Below are 396 nucleotides of genomic sequence, written 5' to 3'. Positions count from 1 at the left end.
TATATTCACTGTGTAGATCTACTCATGTGGAGTCCAACAAAATTAGATTTTTCATTTTATGTTTTTCCTATGATTTACTATGATTTTTTAAAGATTTAGCCGAAATAAATAAAAAAGAAAAAGACAAAACAACCTTTGAAAACCACTTATAACCGGTCAGGGAGGTAAAACGAACGGTTTTAAAAGTTCAGGGAGGTGGTTTACCCAGTTTTAGAGTTCAGGGAGGAAAAACAGACTTTTCGTAAAAGTTAAGGGAGGTAATGTGGACTTTTTCCAAACCAAAACGTTTTCTTCTTCCTCGCTCATCCAGACACGTGGTCGTGCATAGGCAAACTCAAGCATGCGGCAATGGTGACCTAGCTAGCGCTGCGGAGAAGGCAAGGGGCGTAGGAGGTT

Source organism: Miscanthus floridulus, chromosome 3 (assembly GCF_019320115.1).
Source record: "Miscanthus floridulus cultivar M001 chromosome 3, ASM1932011v1, whole genome shotgun sequence".
In the NCBI taxonomy this organism is placed as follows: Eukaryota; Viridiplantae; Streptophyta; class Magnoliopsida; order Poales; family Poaceae; genus Miscanthus; species Miscanthus floridulus.
The sequence above is the reverse complement of the archived record's forward strand: the minus strand, read 5'-3'. Positions refer to the sequence as shown.